The 20,122-nt window shown below is 47.3% G+C and overlaps 1 pseudogene; it reads right to left on the bottom strand.

The window, feature by feature from the left end:
• The window catches only part of LOC140714761 (uncharacterized), a 65,708-nt pseudogene that overhangs the window by 3,947 nt on the left and 41,639 nt on the right, over positions 1 to 20,122 (bottom strand).

Below are 20,122 nucleotides of genomic sequence, written 5' to 3' on the forward strand. Positions count from 1 at the left end.
TTATCTGAAAGGAAGAACATCTACTTGTTCTGCTTTTCTGAGAGATTGTACCTAAAATGTTAACTTGTCAGTTCCTCTCAGAAGTTGTTCCATCTGGATGACTATAGCATTTCCTCTTTTTTTTTTTCCCAGGTCACACTTTCTCAGAGGTGGAAAAGCAGAAAACAACTAATATTTGTTACAAGCAATGGAACACCTTGAATTCAGCAAAGATTGACCATTATTTGTTTTGTAACACCAAAGCAACCAATCAAGTTCAAGTTTATTGTCATCTGACTGTACAGATATGCAATCAAATGAAACAACATTCCATGGACCAAGTGCGCTCACAATACGTATGGAGCAGCATAGATGCTGCCTGACCTGCTGCGTTCCACCAGCATTTTGTGTGTGTTGCTTGAATTTCCAGCATCTGCAGGTTTCCTCATGTTTGACTAATGAGGAGGTGTTGTGGGTCCAGGTTAGATCGTCCATTATGTGCACAGCATGGAACTTTGTGCTCTTCGCTCTCTCCGTGGCAGAGCCATTGATGTGCAATGGACAGAGGTCAAACTGCACCTTTCTGAAATCCACAATCATCTCTTGCCTTTTCCACATTGAAACTCAGATTGCTGTTCTCACATAGCAAGCCTCGACCTCCTCTCTGTATGCCGAGTCATCATTGTTGCCGCTGAGGCCAACCATTGTTGTATCATCAACGAACTTGATGATGCGGTTTGAGCTGGATCTGACAGTGCAGTCGTGAGTCAGCAACCCAAACAGCAGTGAGTCGAGCACACAGCCCCTGTGGGCACCAGGGCTCAGCGTGATGGAGCTTGAAATGTTGCTGCCAACTCTGACTGGAGTCTTTCCGTCAAGAACTCCATGATCCAGCTGCAGTGAGAGCTGTTTGGTTCCAACAAAGACAGTTTACCCTCCCGCTAGAGAGTGGTGAAACTGTGGAATTCTTTGCTCTGGGCAGCTCTTGAGGCAAAGTCTTTATGTATATTTAAGGCAGAAGTTGACAGATTCTTGACTGGTCAGGTCATGAAGGGATTTGAGGAGAAGGCAAGAGATTGGGGCTGAGAGGAAAACTGGATCAATGGGCCAAATGGCCTAATTCTGCTCCTATGTCTTATGGTCTTATGTCAATGAACAACATCCTGGTGAATGAGGCTTTCTTTTCTAGGTGGGACAGGACAGAGCGGAGGGCCAGGGCTATGGCATCATCAGTGGACAGGTTTGAGCAGTTTGTGAACTGGAAAGGGTCCAATGTAGCTGGAAGGTGGGATTTTATATGATCCGTTACTTGCTGCTCAAAGTACTTCATGATTGTTGAAGTCAGTGCTACTGGGTGGTAATCATTTCGGCTAATTATCATTGCTCTCTTGTGCACCAAAATGATGGTCGCTACCTTGAAGCCTGCAGGGACAGTGGACTGTTTCAGAGAGATATTAAAGATGTCAACTGAGACCTCTGTAAGCTGGACTGCACAGTCTGCACTTGAACAGCTATGTCGTCCGGCCCTGCACCTGAGGCCAGTCAGGGTGTCTGTCCCTCTGGAAGAGAGGGGGCTGTCCTCGATATCACATCATTCAATTGGTCAAATCGTCAATAGCATTCAGCCTAAAAGGAAGGGAAGTGTCACTGTCGTTGACGCACAGCGTGGACTTGTAATTGGTTACAGTTTGTATACAAATGCCGCGTGTCGCCGGAGTGTCACAGAGGTGCCCGTAGATTTCCTGTGCATACTCACACTTTGCCATCCAGGTGGCACAGGAGGGAGCAGTTCTTGCTAAACTTAGAGTTGTCCTATACCCGACCTGGAGACAGCATCCCAATCGCTAAGTAGTGCACGGACCTCTACAGTCAGCCATGGTTTCCGGTTTGCCCTGGCAGTGTAGTGTTTAATCATGCTAATGTTCTCAATGAAGCTTCCCTATGTAGCCAGTCACTGATCCCGCATATCATTTTACGAGGTCATATATATTCAGTGGCCAACTCGTTTACCTAATAAAGTGGCCACTGAGTGTATGTTCATGGTCTTCTGTTGCTGCAGCTCATCCATTTCAAAGTTGGACGTGGTTTGCATTCAGAAATGCTTTTCATCACACCACTGTTGCAATGCATGGTTATTTGAGTTACTGTTGCCCAATTCTCCTCTGACCTCTCTCATTAACAAGGTATTTTCGCCCACAGAACTGCTGCTCACTAGATTCCTTTTGTTCTCACACCATTCTCTGTAAACTCTAGAGACTGTTTGAATGTGAAAATCCCAGGAGATTTCTGAGGTACTCAAACCGCCTTGTCTGGCGTCAACAACCATTCCACATTCTAAGTCACTTAGATCGCATTTCTTCCACATTCTGATATTTGGTCTGAACAACAACTGAACCTCTTGACCACGTCTGCATGTTTTTACTTATTGAATGGCTGCCACATTGTTGGCTGATTAGATATTTGCATTAATGAGCAGGTGTACTGAATAAAATGGCCCATGAGTGTATATAGTAGATTGAACAGGTGTGCTGATGTTTTCATATAGTTTGCATTACGTTGAACTTGTTCTTAAGAGCAGGGCGGTAACTAAAGAAATATGGAAATACAAGCAAGAACAGTTCATATTCTCTGTAGCTTGATTATAAATCTACCAATAAAATATGTAGTTCCGTTATCCATAGTCAAATAAATGCAAAATAGATAGAAGACTTAAAAGATACTTACTGTCTTTACCATATTGAAAACACTAATGTCTGTTAACATGGGCAAAGCCATTCACATGTATCAACACAATATTCCAGTAAGCCACAAACAAATGTGTGTTTATGATTCTCCTGGCCACCTGCTTGAATTCTATTTCCTATTTCCAATCCTACATGTCGGTCCGTGGCCTTTTTGAGACCACCCTTAGGTTGGAGAAACACACCTCATTCCGTCGGTGTGGCCTCAACCTGGCAGCATGAACACTGATATTTCTAACTTCTAGAAATTTCTCCCCCTTCCCACTTTTCTCCCTCTCCATTCCCCATTCTATCTTCCTACTTATCCCTTCTCCTCACTTGCCTATCCTCTTTCCCTTGCTCCCATGGTCCACTCTCCTCTCCTGTGAGATCCCTTCTCCTTCAGCCCTATCACCTCTCAGCTTCTCACTTTATCCCGTCTCCCCCACCCACCCACTTTCCCCCTCAGCTAGTTTCACCAATCACTTGCCAGCTTGTACTCCTCCTCCTCCTTTCTGGTCTTGTTGAAGAGTCTCGGCCCAAAATATCGACTGTTTATTCCTCTCCATAGATGCTACCTGAACTGCTGAATTCCTCCAGCATTTTGTGTGTGTTACTCAAATATTTCAGTAATGTAGCTTTCCAAAAGATCAGCTACGAAAGTTTACTGTACAAAAGGAATATACATATATCCCATGAATCTCTTAACTGCTTTCCAAATCCTTCCATTCTCAAAGACTCTAGTTTTAAAAAAAGGTACTCGACCACACCTGTTCCTAATTCTTTGTTCTATTATGTGGAGTATTTTGATCTATTTACTCTATTTAATATATGTTATGTAAATATGCTGTTATATTTGACACGAGTTTCCTGTTTCAGAGCCAGTTAGGTCCAGTGATCAACAATAGAAATTTAAACCATACACAAGTGTCAGACAATAGCACATTTACATTCACTTTACTGAAACCTCAGGAAAATTTGTGATTTATAGTTGAAATTAATCTAACGTGTTATTTGGGGGATATATTTTCATTAAATTGGCACTGAAATCGCAAACACGCTCATGTTTAAAGTACATTTATTATCAAAGTATGTATAGGTCACCATATACTACCCCGAGATTCATTTTCTTGCAGGCATTCACAGTAGATAGAAGGAAATACAATAGACTCAATGAAAAACTATGCATTATGACGGACAATAACCAATGTGCAAAAGAAGACAAACTGTGCAAATACAAAAGAGAAACAAATAGTAATAAATAAATAATACTGAGGACGTGACACACAAAATGCTGCAAGAGTTCAGCAGGTCAGGCAGCATCTATGGAGAGGAATAAACAGCCGATGTTTTGGGCCAAGACCCTTTTTCAGGACTGGGAAGGGAGGAGGTAGATGCCAAAATGCAAAGGTAGGAGAAGAAGGAGGACTAGCTAGAAGGTGATAGGTGAAGCCAGGTGGATGGGAAGGGAAAAGGACTGGAGATGAAGGAATGTTGGAAGAGGAGAGAGAACTGCAGGAGAAAGGCAAGGAGGAGGGGACCCAGGGGAAAATGATAGGCAGGTGAGAAGGGGTAAGAGTGGCAGATAGACGTAGAGGGGTGTGGCAGGGAAATTAATATTCATCCCATCAGGTTGCAGGCTACCCAGATGGAGTATAAGGTCTTGCTCCTCCACCCTGACAATGGTTTAGTGCCAGAAGTGGAGAACATAGACTTACATTTTGGAACGGGAATGGGAATTATAATATTCAGCCATTGGGAAGTTCTGCTTTTGGCGAATGGAGCGAAGGTGCCCATGGAGCAGACCCCAATTTATGACAGGTCCCACCAATGTCGAGGAGGACGCTTCTGGAACACCAGATGCAATAGATGACCCTGGCATATTCACAAGTGAGGTGTTGCCTCACTTGGAAGGATGGTTTGGGGCCTGGAATGGAGGTGAGGCAGGAGGGGAATGGAGGTGAGGCAGGAGGTGAATGGGCAGGTGTAACATTTAGGTTGTTTGCAGGGTGAAGCACCGGGAGGGAGATTAGTGGGGACAAGGGAATCACAGAGTGAGTGATCCCTGCAGAAAGCAGACGTCAAGATATGTTTGATGGTAGAATCCCATTGGAGATGTGTTTGGTGGTAGGAGGTTGTGTTCAGTGTTGTGAAGTTATCCACACTGGTCCAGGAGCTTGATGGTTGAACCTGGTGGTGTGGAACCTAAGGTGCCTTATGTGGTCAGCAAGTGAGAATAGCTACACAGATGTTTAAAATGAAATTCCATAATTAGATTAAATGTGATTTGCTCCAATCATTAACACTTGTCAGGAATCCACAGCGGGTTAGGTTCCAGCAGATCTTCCCTTCATGGCCTCCAATCAGTCCCACGCTTCACGTTTCTACTTTTTTACATAAGTTCCACAAACAAGACTGTCCTCGTAGATCCGTTATTTCTGCCTGTTCTTTCCCTACGGAAGCTATCTCTTGGTACCTCAACTCCGTCGTGCCTGCTGTTGTTCATTCCCTTTCCCCCGACTTCCGGGATGCTTTCTTGTGTCTGAATTTTGCAAAAAAGAGCAGCACCTTCACACAGACAATGAGAAGGCAAATGCAGGAAGTATTAATTCCGGTCATCTCATTATAGGAAGGACGGGGAAGCTTTAGAAAAGGTGAGAGGAGGTTTGCCTGGATTCTGCCAGGTTTGGAGAGCATATCTTGTGAGGATAGGTTGAGTGAGCTCAGGAACGAACAAGGATGAGAGGTGGTTTGATAGAGGTGTACAAACTGATAAGAGACATGGATCAAGTGGACAGCCAGAGACTTTTTTCCCCAGGGCAGAAATAGATAATACAAGGGGGCATAATATTAAGGTGACTGGGAGAAAGTACAAGGGGGAATGTCAGAGGTATTTTTTTTTACATGGAGAGTGGTGAGTGCATGGAATGCACTTCCAAGGGTGATGGTAGAGGCGGATACATTGGGGGTATTTCATAAACTCTTAGATAGGCACGTGGATGATAGACAAATGGAGGGCTGTGTAGGAGGGAAGAGTTAGATTGATCTTACAGTAGGTTAAAAGGTCAGCACAACACTGTGGGCCCAAGGGCCTGTACTGTGCTCTAGTGTTCAATGTTATCATTACCTTCCACCATTTGTCAACTTCCAATTTCCTGGCTCTAATTGTCTTTCGTCTTTGCTGTGGCCACCTCCCACCAGGAGGATCTTCGGGTCTCTGCTTCTTTCTGGAATAAAGAACCAAACAATTCTCCTCCACGAACCCCGGCAGGATTTGTTCTTACCTTCAATAATGTCTCTTGCAACTCCTCCCATTTTCTACAAAGGTGTAGCTGTGAGCACTTACCCTACAACCAGCAAATTTCTAAACCAACGAGGATAACTTCACTCACCTCAGCACTGAACTGATCACTGAACACAACCTATGGACTCCTGTTCAAGGAATCTACAACTCAAGTTTTCAATTTTATTTATTTATTTACTTTTCCTACTTATCTATTATTTATAATTATTGTTAATATTATTATTTGTTTCTTTGGTATTTGTAGTTCATCTACTTTTGCAAATTGGCTATTTGTCAGTCTTTGTTATATATAGTTTTTAATAAATTCTGTTAGTGTTTCTTTATTTTCCTGTAAATGCCTGCAAGAAATTGAATCTCAGGGGAGTATATTATGACATACAAGTACTTTGAAAATAAGCTTGTTTTGAACTATGAACTCTAAACTTTGCATTGGTTCCGGCTACAAATGTCCTTGTTGTTAGCGGCTTGGAACAGTTCTAGTTCTGCCCTGACACCCTCCACAGCTCTTCCTCCACAGATTCCATGGCTACATTGGTGCTACCCTCTGATGTGCAACCCATCAATTTTATCATCCTTGCTGTGACCTCCACCATGCCTTCAAACTCGGTTGGGCCATTTCTGACACTTCTGTCAGTTTTCTGGATCTTACCGTTTCAATCTCAGGGGACAAGTTATCCACCTGTGCCTTCTGTGAGCACACCAACTCCCACCGTGTCTTTGTAAGGACGATATCACTTTCATTTTAAGATCATTAGACATAGGAGCAGAATTAGGCCACATGGCCCATTGAGTTTGCTCCACCGTTCCATCATGGATGATTTATTATCCCTCTCAATCCCATTCTCCTGCCTTCTCTCTGTAACCTTTGATACATTGATTAACCAAGAACCTATCAATCTCTGCTTTAAATACACTCAATGACTTTGCCTCCAAAGCCGTCCATGGCAATAAATTCCACAGATTCACCACCCTGTGGCTAAAGAAATTCTTTCTCATCTCTGTTCTAAAAGGGTGTCCTATTCTGAGGCTGTGCCCTCTGATCCTAAACTCACCCACTTTAGGAAATATCCTCCCTACATCCACCCTATCTAGGCCTTCCAGTATTTCAATGAGATCCCATGTCATTCTAAACTCTAAACAGTACAGACACAGAACAGTCAAACTCCTCATATGTTAATAATTTCATTCCCTGGATCATTCTTGTGAAACTCCTCTGGACCTCCTCCAATGCCAGCTCATCTGTTTTTTAGGTTAGAGGCCTAAAACTGCTCACAATACTCCAAGTACAGGCTGACCAATGCCTTATAAAGCCTCAGCATCATATTTTTGCTCTTATGTTCTGGTCCTCTTGTAGTGAATGCTAGCATTGCATTTGCCTCCCTTACCATCTTCTCATTTTCTGACTTGTCCACATCTATTCCCAAATTTCATTCCAGGCTTTCCATTTCAGTGATCGTCAGATGTGTTATTTTGCATAAAACATGGTTTCCCCTCCACCTGCTTTCTACCACTTCCAGGACATTTGCTCTCACCCACCATCCTCCACCCCATCCCTTCAGATGGAACAGAGAAGGGCTTAAGCACAAGAGATTTTGCAGATGCTGAAAGTCTTCAGCAACATTCACAAAGTGCTGGATGAACTCAGCAGGCCAGGCAGACATGGAGGGGGATTAAACAGTTAACATTTTCTGTCAAGACCCTTCAATAGGAGATAGAAGGCCTTGCCTTTCATACCACTAACCTCTGCATCCAGCATATCAATCCTTGCCATTATAGGATCCCACAACCAAATCATATCTTTCCCATTCTTCCCCTCAGTCGGATCCTGATGCTTCTGCAATCCAGACGTGATGAAACTTACTGCTATCAATTTCAGTAACTGTTTCAAAACCAAAGAACGAACAAAGAAAGACCAAGGAATCAAACAGTTGTGTCCGTCTCATACTTGGACCAGAGATTTTAAAAAATTTCCAGTGATGACAATTAACATAAAATAGCCAGATTCAAGCAGCATGACAACTGCTACTGAAACTTAAGAAATTTCCAGAAGGAAGTACAGAAGCAACTGTAATTACTGAAAAATTCATTGAACAATTACATATATAAAGGTGATAATATTAAAAATAGAAGCAAACATAGGCAAATTAAACTACAAGAACAACAACTATACACTCCTCTCCATGTTTCTGCTTTCTGTGGTGATCACTCTCTTCGAGTACTCTTCCCCCACAACCATTGTAGGTGCAACATTGTCCCCACCGGTCTGCTGTCATCACCATCATGGGATGTAAACCGTTATTTCAGATGAGGCAGAGATTCCCAAGCACCTCATCCATCTCATCTTCTGCACTAAGTGCACTCAACATGGCCTCCTCCATGTCAGCAAGATCCAAGTGAAGACGAGGTGCCCATTTGGCAGAGCATTTGAGCTCTCTCTTTATCTTTCAGCACTCATCGCTTTAATGGCTCTCCCATTCCTGCACAGACATGGTGAGGCCAAAGGCAAACTAAAAGAACAGTGCCCCATATTTCAAAGTCAAAGTAGGTTTGTTATCAAGGTACATATGTGTTACCACACAGTATATTACCCTGAGGTCCTTCACTGAGGATCATCACCTTATCATGGTGGAGATTCCTGTGAGCACCTGAGATTATGAGAGCAATGCCGTCTGGAGTTTAGCTCTTGGTGGGATCACCATGGTGGTGAGGTTCCAGACAAAGAGCGATCCAATCAAGGCCTCAGCGGTGGAGCTGGCGGAAGATGATGACACATCACAACGGCAGTGAGGGCGGAGGAAGGCCACAGCAGTGAAGGGTCCCCAGTTGTCTTGCACTCCATGCCACTGGATCCTGACTTGATCATGTGGCGGGTGCCCCATGTATCATCCACCCCACGGTAAACCAAGTCACGCACAAGCATCCTGTATTAAGGAAATCTACCCTAACGTCTCGGTTATGTGGATCCTGCATCAGCCTCTATAGCCACCTGAGGATTCAGCAATCGACAATACCTTTGGAGAACATCACTCTTGACTTGAGTGAACACACTATGCCAAGATTCATTTCCTTGCAGGCATTTAAAAAATTAAAGAAATACGTAGAATTCATGAAGAACTATACATAAACAAAGACTGGTAAACAACCAATGTGCAAAAGAAGACAAATAGTGCAAACAAAATAATCCTAAGAATGTGATTTGTAGAGTCCTTGAAAGTGAGCTTGTAGGTTGTGAAATGAGTTCTCATGCTGATTCAGGAGCCTGGTGGCTGAAGGGTAGTAACTGTTCCTGAACCTGTTGGTGTGGGACCTAGGGCTACTGTAACTCTGCCCGATGGTAGGAGCAAAAAGAGAGCGGGGCCTGGATGGTGGGGGTTCTTGACTCCCTACATCTCAACAGAATGAATATTAAACTTTTCTACTTAGGGTAACACCCTCTTCCACATTACTTTCCCATTCCAACCAGTCCACCCAGCTTTTCTCCCTTGGCCCACCTTTCTGATTTTGATCAGCCATCATCCATGCACCCATCCACCTGGGTTCTTTCTACCCATCCCCTCCCCCATCTGGTTACATCTGCCCTTCATGCCTCCGTTATCTATCGATTTAATTATTTTATTCAGAGATACAGCATGTTAACAGGCCCCTCCGGCCCAATGAGCCCACACCGCCCATTTACACCCATGTGATCAATTAACCCATTGACCTGTAAGTCTTTGGAATGGTGGAGAAAATGAAAAGGCGTTGCACGGTTTATTCTTAATTGTTTAAATTATGAATAAAGTTTATTTTGATTTAACAAGAAAAGTGAACCTTGCTCCAAAGAAGCCCCACCTCCCATGCTCTCTTCTCACTGCTGCCATCAGGAAGGAGGTGCAGGAGCCTTAGGACCCACATCACAAGGTTCAGGAATGGTTATTACCCTTGAATTATCAGGCTCCTGAACCAGAGGTTTCAAAGGTATATATAATGTCAGAGAAATATATACAGTATATACATCATGAAATGCTTTTTCTTCGCAACCATCCACGAAACCAGAGGAATGCCCCAAAGAATGAATGGTAGTTAAACGTTAGAACCCCAAAGTCCCCCCCCCAAAAGCTCCCCTCCATCCCACGTGTAAGCTCCCTCCACCGGCAAGAAACAGCATCAGCACCCGCCACCGAGCCCTCGAGGGTGCAGCAAAAGCAACAGCAAGGACACAGACTTGCAGTGCTCCAATGACTACGTTTACCCGGTATTCAACATACCACAGGCTCCCTCTCTCCCTAATAAGGGAGAAGGAGGTGTCTCTGTTTCACAGCGAGAGGGGAGACATAACAAACAACTCGCTCGTTTACGATGTTAAAAGTCTGTTGCGTCTCTTTTTCCAAGCTCTGTTTCCAAAGATCTCAAGTCTCTGGGCACACAGCCAAATATCTTACAGCTCCCTGCGACACACCAGTCCGGGACACCGACCTTCGATCCACCTGTCTCCAGAGCCCTGAGATCCTATAGGCCTCCAAAGGCAAACCGAAATCTTAGGCTGAGCCCTTGGCATATCTGATAACAGCCAGTCATGACACCTCGGGAGCGGGTCCCATTCCTGCAAAGAACCAAAATCAGCGTGTAACTCCAGTTCAGGGTATTCATAAGAACCCTGAAAGGGAAAAATAGAGATATTAAAGATGGAAATAGAGCTGTTTCCGAAGATCAAAGCAAAGGAGTCGCTGTCTAGCGCCATCTTGACTAAGCCCTGCCTTCCAAATTATGTGGATAACCTCATTCAGCTCAACTCCGACCTGAGTCCATAACTTAGGGACTTACTTTAAAAGACTCTACAACTCAAGTTTACAATATTATTTACTACTTATCGATTTATTATAATTATTATTTTCTGTTTTGTATTTGCAAATTTATTGTCTCCTTGCACTTTAGCTGATTTTCTGTCTTTACTGTGTGCAGTTTTTTACATTTTGTTTCTTTGTATTTACTGTGAATTCCTGCAAGAAGGTGTATCTAAGGTGACATATATGTACTTTGATAATAAATTTCCATTGAATTCTGGCATCATTGATTAAGTCTCACAGTAAAAGGACCTGTAGGTGATAAAGTCAGAGTGCAGGTTATGTCACAGTTCACTCAATGACAGTCCACGCCCCACACAGAAACACAGGCACTTCTGTGACTCAGAACAATCATTGGAATGGGCTGATAATTATTCTAATTGGTACTATCATCAAGGAACATACTATTAAAATATCTTTACAAATGCTAACAAAAGCACACAACGGAGTAAATCTTATACAGTATAATGAAGATCTTTTTAGAATTTTATTTCCTTATTCATTGTCATGTTAAGCAGAATTATCTGTTCCACATTATTTAGCTGCCTATGGAGCTGTTTTTACCCTGAGGCATGGTGAAGCTTCCAAATCAATAATGTCTTCCATTAACAGCTAATTAGCTCCCAGGGGTCCTGATCATTCTCTGAGAAACCAAGAGTTTTGTCATAGGTTCTATGAAATTTAAAGTCACTGACCCTCTCCACCTCCTATCCCCTAACGAGAGAGAGCTGGCTCCAGTTTCCTCCTCCTGTAGCCAATAATCATCTATTTGGTTTTGCTGCCGTTGAGTTGTTGTTGTGGCACCATTCAACCTCCCAATCTCCCTCCTACATGCCAATCCATCACTGTGTTTGATTCAAACTGCAATAGAGGTGTTGCCAACAAACTTAAAAATAGTGTTGGAGCTTACTTAGCCTCACAATCATGAGTATAAAGTGAGTAGAGCAGGGGGCTACGCACACAGCCTTGTGGTGCATCTGTGCTGATGGAGATTGTGGAGGAGACGTTACCAACCCAAACTGACTGGGGTCTGCATCTTGCATGTATTACCCAGAAGGATCAGTTTGTCTCTGAACTGTGGACAAAGATGGAACAGAATTCCTCCTTGGCTTCATTTTGAAGTGTCCAGGGTTCGGATTCTGTCACTGATGAGTTTAATATATTAGTTCATTGCAAGAATATACAATGGGCATGTGGAATTGGAATCGGTTTATTGTCGTCACATGTATCGAGATACAGTGAAAAGCTTGTTTTTCATGCTCTTCATGTACATCAAATCATTACACAGAGCACTGAGGTACAGCAAGGTTAAAAAAAATTAACAATGTGTGGCGGGCTGCTACGCGCAGCGCTGAAATTACAACACGGAGTCGATAAACTGCAGCCACAGAATCTCTTTATTTCAAAAACACAGTCTTGCTTTAAAGCCTGTCTCCCCCACTCGATACTTCGAGAGGCAAGTAACTGAAACTCCTTGAGGCTATCTACCTTTGTCTCTGGCTCTGGCTAATTGTCCGCCGGTTCGAGTGTGCTAGTAATTGGGTCGCCACATAACCCCCCCCCAGAACCGGCGGTACACCCCCCAATGTCCACAGTCTGGGCCGGGCCCTGTATGGGAGGTCGGCCTCTGCGCCGCGGTGCCGGAAACTCGACCGGTTGCGCCAGGTCCACATGGGCCGGTTTGAGTCGGTCCACCATGAAAACCTCCTCTCTCCCCCCAACGTCCAGCACGAATGTGGACCCGTTGTTTCTGATCACCCTAAACAGCCCCTCGTAGGGCCGTTGCAGCGGTGGCCGATGTCCGCCCCTTCGTACAAACACAAACTTACAGTTCTGCAGCTCTTTGGGTACGCAGGTCGGGTGCTGCCCATGCTGCAAAGTGGGTATGGGGGCCAGGGCACCGAGTCTCTCGCGTAGTCTGTCCAGGACCGCTGCGGGTTCTTCCTCTCGCCCCCTTGGGGCTGGTATGAACTCCCCGGGAATGACCAGGGGTGCGCCGTACACCAACTCGGCCGACGAAGCGTGCAGATCGTCTTTGGGCGCCGTGCGGACGCCGAGTAGGACCCAGGGAAGCTCGTCCGCCCAGTTAGCTCCTCGCAGGCGCGCCATGAGAGCCGACTTCAGGTGGCGGTGGAAACGCTCCACCAGTCCGTTCGACTGCGGGTGGTAGGCAGTGGTGTGGTGCAGCTGAGTCCCTAACAGGTTGGCCATCGCTGACCAGAGGCTGGAGGTGAACTGGGCGCCTCTGTCGGAGGTAATGTGGGCCGGGACACCAAAGCGGGAAACCCAGGTGGTGATCAGCGCCTGGGCGCAAGATTCGGAGGTGGTGTCGGTGAGTGGGACCGCCTCTGGCCATCTGGTGAACCGGTCCACGATAGTGAGGAGGTGCCGCGCCCCGCGCGACACTGGCAGGGGGCCCACGATATCCACATGAATGTGGTCGAAACGCCGGTGGGTGGGGTGGAACTGCTGCGGCGGGGCCTTGGTGTGTCGCTGCACCTTGGCTGTCTGGCAGTGCATGCACGTTTTGGCCCATTCACTGACCTGCTTGCGGAGTCCGTGCCAAACGAACCTGCTGGAGACCATCTGGACGGTAGTGCGGATGGAGGGGTACGCCAAGTTATGAATGGAGTCGAAAACACGTCGCCGCCAAGGTGGTGGGACGACGGGACGGGGCTGGCCAGTGGCGACGTCACAGAGTAGGGTCCTCTCACCTGGGCCTACGGGGAGGTCCTGGAACTGTAAACCGGAGACTGCGGTCCTGTAACACGGGATCTCCTCATCTGCCAACTGTGCCTCAGCCAGCGCCTCAAAGTCTACCCCTTGGGAAAGGGCGTGAATGTTAGGGCGAGAGAGCGCATCCGCCACGACATTGTCCTTACCCGAGACGTGCCGTACGTCCGTCGTGTATTCAGAGATGTAGGACAGATGGCGCTGCTGGCGGGACGACCAGGGATCGGACACCTTTGTGAATGTAAAGGTAAGCGGCTTGTGGTCCGTGAACGCGGTGAATGGCCTACCTTCTAAGAAGTACCTGAAATGCCGGATTGCCAGGTATAGCGCCAACAGCTCCCAGTCGAAAGCACTGTATTTGAGCTCGGGTGGCCGCAGGTGTCTGCTGAAAAACGCCAGAGGTTGCCAGCGGCCCGCGATGAGCTGCTCCAGTACCCCACCGACTGCCGTGTTAGATGCGTCCACCGTGAGGGCGGTAGGGACGTCCATTCTGGGGTGCACTAGCATCGTGGCGTTCGCCAAGGCATCCTTCGTTTGAATGAAAGCGGCGGCGGACACCTCGTCCCAGGTAATGTCCTTGCCCGGACCGGACAGCAAGGCGAACAGGGGGCGCATGATCCGGGCAGCTGAAGGGAGGAAGTGGTGGTAGAAATTGACCATACCTACGAATTCCTGGAGGCCTTTGACCGTGGTGGGTCGGGGGAAATGGCGGACCACATCTACCTTAGCGGGCAGAGGGGTTGCCCCGTCTGTGGTAATCCTGTGGCCCAGGAAGTCGATGGTGTCGAGCCCGAACTGGCATTTGGCCAGGTTGACCGTTAGACCGTAGTCACTCAGCCGGGCAAAGAGTTGTCGGAGGTGGGACAGATGCTCCTGACGACTGCTGCTGGCTATGAGGATGTCGTCCAAATAGATGAATGCGAAGTCCAGGTCGCGTCCCACCGTGTCCATTAACCGCTGGAACGTCTGTGCGGCATTCTTCAGGCCGAACGGCATGCGGAGGAATTCAAAAAGGCCGAAGGGGGTGATGAGAGCCGTTTTGGGGACGTCGTCAGGATGCATCGGGATTTGATGGTATCCTCGGACGAGGTCTACCTTGGAGAAGATCCGCGCGCCGTGCAGGTTTGCTGCAAAGTCCTGAATGTGCGGCACCGGGTAGCGGTCCGGTGTTGTAGCCTCGTTCAGCCTGCGGTAGTCACCGCATGGTCTCCAGCCCCCTGATGCTTTGGGCACCATGTGCAGGGGGGAGGCCCATGGGCTGTCGGACCGCCGGATGATCCCCAGTTCCTCCATCCTCTTGAACTCCTCCTTCGCCAGTCGGAGCTTGTCCGGGGGAAGCCGCCGAGCGCGGGCATGGAGGGGTGGTCCCTGGGTCAGGATGTGGTGCTGTACCCCGTGTCGGGGCATGGCTGCCGTGAACTGTGGTGCCAGAACCGATGGGAAATCCGCCAGGACCCTGGTGAAGTCGTTGTCGGACAGCGTGATGGAACCGAGGTGAGGGGCTGGCAACCGGGCTGCACCCAGGGGGAATGTCTGAAAGGTCTCGGCGTGAACCAGTCTCTTCCTGGGCAGGTCGACCAGTAGGCTGTGAGCCCGCAAGAAATCCGCACCCAGAAGCGGTTGGGCTACGGCGGCCAGTGTGAAGTCCCATGTAAACTTGCTGGAGTCGAGCCGTAGCTGCACCGGACGGGTGCCATAAGTCCTTATGGTGCTGCCGTTCGCGGCCCGTAGGGGGGGACTCGGCGCCCTGATGTGGGTGTCGTAACTCGTCGGAGGTAAAACGCTGATCTCGGCACCGGTGTCGACCAAAAACCGGCGTCCCGACTGTTTGTCCCAGACATACAGGAGGCTATCCCGATGGCCAGCCGCCGTGGCCATCAGCGACGGCTGGCCCTGGCGTTTCCCGGGAACTGGCAGGGCGGGCGACAACGGCGGGCTTCTGCGCCCCACCGCTGGTGGTAGAAACACCATTGCTCGTTGGGCTCCACACCCCGGCCTCTGGGTTTAGCGGGCTCTGCGGCCGGGCCTGGACTGGTTTGCTGCTGGGAGCGTGGCCGGGTGATCTGTGCGACGGACGTCCCACTCTCCTTCTTGGCGTTCCACAGCAAGTCCGCCCGGGCTGCCACCTTCCGGGGGTCGCTGAAATCCGCGTCGGACAGCAGCAGGCGTATGTCCTCGGGCAGCTGCTCCAGGAATGTCTGCTCAAACATGAGGCAGGGTGTGTGTCCGTCGTCCAGAGACAACATCTCATTCATTAAAGCTGATGGAGGCCTGTCTCCCAAGCCATCCAGGTGCAGTAAACGGGCAGCTCGCTCACGGCGGGAGAGCCCGAAAGTCGCTATGAGCAGGGCTTTGAATTCCGTGTACTTGCCGTCCACCGGGGGAGACTGTACGAACTCCGCGACCTGGGCCGCTGTGTCCTGGTCGAGGGAGCTCACCACGTAGTAGTAACGGGTGTCCTCTGAGGTTACTTGCCGAACATGGAATTGGGCTTCTGCTTGCTGAAACCATAGGTGAGGTTGTAGCGTCCAGAAGCTTGGCAGCTGCAAGGAAACCGCGTTAACAAACGTAGCGTCTGCCATCTCCGGTCCAAAAAAACGTTTGGACCGTCGGGGTCACCAATGTGGTGGGCTGCTATGCGCAGCGTTGAAATTACGACACAGAGTCGATAAACAGCAGCCACAGAATCTCTTTATTTCAAAAACACAGTCTTGCTTTAAAGCCTGTCTCCCCCACTCGATACTTCGAGAGGCAAGTAACTGAAACTCCTTGAGGCTATCTACCTTTGTCTCTGGCTCTGGCTAATTGTCCGCCGGTTCGAGTGTGCTAGTAATTGGGTCGCCACAAATGCAGAATAAAGTGTAACACCTGCAGAGAAAGTGCAGTGCAGGTAAACAATAAAATGCAAGGTCATAAAAAGGTAGATTGTGAGGTCAAAAATCCATTTTATCATACTAGGGAACCATTTAATAGTCTTTCTGCAACAGGTAATTCAAAGATTCAAAGTGCATTTATTCAAAAATGTATAAGTGTATACAACCTTGAGATTTGTTTGCTGACAGGCAGTTGCAAAGCAAGAAACCCAAAAGAACCAAATTTTAAAAAATAAGACCAGCCCCCAGTGCCCACTGAGAAAGAGAGAAAAAAACAAATCATGTAAACAACAGAAGCTAGGAACAACAGTAGCATTCTGAACCAAACTGCGTTCTTGGATCCAAATCCCCTGAGCAGCTCAGGGCAGTAGGCCCAAAGCCTTGGTACTTAGTTCATTATATTAGCGGGGCAAGATGCTGCATAGCTCGCAGAGACGAAGCACAGCAGCCGGGGGTTGGCTCACAGCCTTAGCGTCGTGGAGAGAGGAGCCCCCAGACCATCTGGGCAGGTTTTTAAATTGTCTGAACCTCCCACTAGGAACCGGGCCCCACCATGGTGAATTACTCTGGGCCTGGATTTTGCTGCAGAGAAGCCGTTCTCAACCTCTATAAATCGGCTCAACACTTAGTACGATCCAACCTCGCCTGACACTCGACACCCTGCTTTTCCAGTCTAGCTGAGTCGACGTTTAGATTGTCCAAACAGCGTACTGTACTTCGCATTAGGACCCTGGCCTCACCACGGCAGATTGCTCCGGGCCTAGAACACACCACCCAGCGATTCACTTTAGACCGGGATTTTACTGCCGAAGAAGCCATTCTTGACCTTACCAAATCGGCTCAGCGCTTAGAACAATCCACCCTCATCCCTTGTGAAGTTGGACTCCTCCATCCCGTCTTCTCCCCTCTGAATCATCCACTCCAACCAGCACGGCTCCAACTCCAAGTGCGTCAGTTTTGCAGCACACCAGCAGGGCACATCTCTCCAGTTCCTTTGCCCTCCCTCACCTCTTCATTGTTTGTGGAGATAGTTTACCACAATTTACTTCAAAAAAGTGTTGTTAATAATGCTTTAAATCAAATTTCTTTGCTCTTGAATCACAAATAAGCTGTCGCATGTCTTCGGTAGCGCCGTCTTAAACCAGAAGTTTAATTGAAGTCTTTATTAACTCTACAGGGTGAATCATAGAGTCATAGAACACCACAGTACAGAAACAGATCCTTCAGACCATCCAGTTATTCTGCCTAGTCCCATCGACCTTCACCTGGACCACAGCCCTCCACACCTCTCCCATCCAGGTACCGACCCAAATATTGCAGCTCATTTCACACTGTCACTGCCCTCTGTGTGAAGACGTTCCCCCTCAGGTTCCCCTTAAACACCAGCTTTCACCCTTAGCCTATAACCTCGAGTCCCTGTGCTTTAATATGGATATTAACATTTTTTCTTTCTCTCTCTCCCTCTCTCCCTCTCTCTCCCTCTTTCCCTCTCTCCCTCTCTCCCTCTCTCCCTCTCTCTCCCTCCCTCCCTCTCTCTCCCTCCCTCCCTCTCTCTCCCTCTTTCCCTCTCTCTCCCTTCCTCCCTCCCTCTCTCCCTCTCTCCCTCCCTCTCTCCCTCTCTACAAGAATCCTGGGTAAAACACTGGCATTATTGAAGAAGAAGAAGGCCCAGTAACTCACTCACAACTATGAGATTAAAATGTTTTCAGCAACCTAAATACCCACTCCACCAAGATGAGTGAATTTATCAAGGATTCAGAGAGGATCAGTGTTCACTAGAAGGCACACTTTGAAGATCTTCTCAACCATGACTCTGTCCTTGACCCTTGATATCACTGTGCTTGACCCCAACAACCTATTCAGCCTAGAATTGTCACCACTCTGACCTAAAATTAGTGGAAAGGCCATATCGCAACTGTAAAAAAAAACAAGTATTTGGGAGCAAATAGATCCTGACTGAAATTTTTATCACAGACCCAAAACCTAGTTTTTCTCATATGGAAAGAGAGATATACCAACCAAAGGAAAGTAGACAGATTTGATTATGGTCAGAGTGAATGATCTACCCCCCCCCCCACCCCCACCACAATCTTCCACTGAGAAGCCACCTTCCAGTAATCAAAGATCTGCTTCTTGAGTCATAGTGTGGAGTCTATCCCGTAGAGATGAAGCGGACATGATCGTCACTAAATGTCAATTCCAGGGACCACCGCTAATTACAGACCTTTTTTCGATTTCACTAAGTCTTTCACTGTGGAATGGAAGGAAATGGTCATTTACCCTCCTCAATTTCAGCTGCCCATAAACATTCATCTCCATCTAATGTTCATTTCACATCATCTCATGTTAACGTCACAAAGACATGCAAGCTGTACTGCTAACCTAAGGGTTCAAAGTAGAGCCAATCATGGCTAACCAATCAAGAAAGACTGAATCATTGTACCAAAGCCTTTTTCAAACTTTTTCTTTTCCGTAGTGCTTCACCTTACCTCTAATATGCTTCCTTATGGAATAGATAAGATTAAATTTATTTGTCCCATAGTGAGAGAGGGTGATATGAGATATGAGGACACTTCATATTCTATCTGGTCCAACCTGATGGCATGAACATCGGCCCTTCAAAGACCCTTCATCAGGACTACCACGTAAGCTCCAAAGTTTCTTGGCGTCAACGACCAACACGGTCCGAGGATGTGCTGGGGGGAGCCTGCAAGTGTCACTATGCTTCCAGCACCAACGGAGCACGTCCACAACCCTAACCCTTACATCTTTGGAATGTGTGAGGAAGCTGGCATGCCCAGGGCAGAATGTACAAACATCTTACTGTTAGCAGTAGGAATTGAACCCAGGTCACTGGCACTGTAAATCATTGCACTAACCGCATTGCTACCATGCCACACAATAATTAAATTATTGGATTAAAGTATTGCCGTCCAATAATTAAATCATTGGACCAATGTACCTGTCCAATTTATGTTGCCTCCACTTTGGGCAACCCAATCTCAGCAGTTGAACTGCAGTACGCAAATGATGTGTATGTATATATTGCATTAATTGGCTGGCTCCGTTGTCATCAGCTATTCTCCAAGAGTTGCCACTTTATCGTGGCCAAGAGGCTCGTGAGATCCTGAGAGCAAAGCCATCTGGAGTTTAGTCACCTGACGCCTAACTCCCAGCAGGGTCACCCATGGTGGTAAGGTCAAAAGGGAGGTTCCAGACAAGAAGAAAACCAACCAAGACCCCCACTGCAGAGCTGGCGGAAGATGATAACACATCACTTGGCAGTGAAGGTGGAGGAAGGTTGCAGTGGTGAAGGCTCCCTAGTTCCATGCCAACTGACCCTGACCCTGATCTGCCAAGGACCACGTGGTGGCTGCCCTTCCTGTAGCCTCCCATGTTAAACAAAGTAATGCACAGGCATTCTCCGTTACGGGAATTCATTGTAACATCCCGGATGAAGTCTCTACAGTCAACTCAAAACCCTACCAATAGACAACCCCTTAGGACAGAGGTTTCAAACTTTTTCTACGGCAGAAACCAACACCATTACGCAGGGGGTCTGTGGACCCCAGGTTGGGAACACCTGCCTTAGGAGAACATCATACTTGACTCAGCGATTACCCTAATACTACATTACTTAATACCCAAGACCCCACTCCACCGAGAGTTAACAACATGGGTAAACTGATC

Source organism: Hemitrygon akajei, chromosome 1 (genome assembly GCF_048418815.1).
Source record: "Hemitrygon akajei chromosome 1, sHemAka1.3, whole genome shotgun sequence".
Lineage (NCBI taxonomy): Eukaryota > Metazoa > Chordata > Chondrichthyes > Myliobatiformes > Dasyatidae > Hemitrygon > Hemitrygon akajei.